This window comes from Apis dorsata, unplaced genomic scaffold (genome assembly GCF_000469605.1).
Source record: "Apis dorsata unplaced genomic scaffold, Apis dorsata 1.3 scaffold_28, whole genome shotgun sequence".
NCBI lineage: Eukaryota > Metazoa > Arthropoda > Insecta > Hymenoptera > Apidae > Apis > Apis dorsata.
Genome location: NW_006263330.1, coordinates 25,724 through 25,963, shown reverse-complemented (window position 1 = coordinate 25,963; position 240 = coordinate 25,724).

Genomic DNA, 240 nt, shown 5'->3' with positions numbered 1-240 from the left:
GGATATCCAATCTTTTTAATTTTTCGTTTTTTTGGACATTCAATTTTTGAGAGAGAGAGAGAGGGAGAGAGAGGGAGAGGGAGAATGGAAAACCGGTAACATCTCTCTTGGATCGAGGGAGGGGGCACGAGTTACGTTTTACCACCACGCACGGATCACGGGAATAGGGGCGAAATTCCGCGGAAACGAGGCAACAGCCACTCGAACGTTAATTACGGTATCGTTCGGTTCGATCGAGGT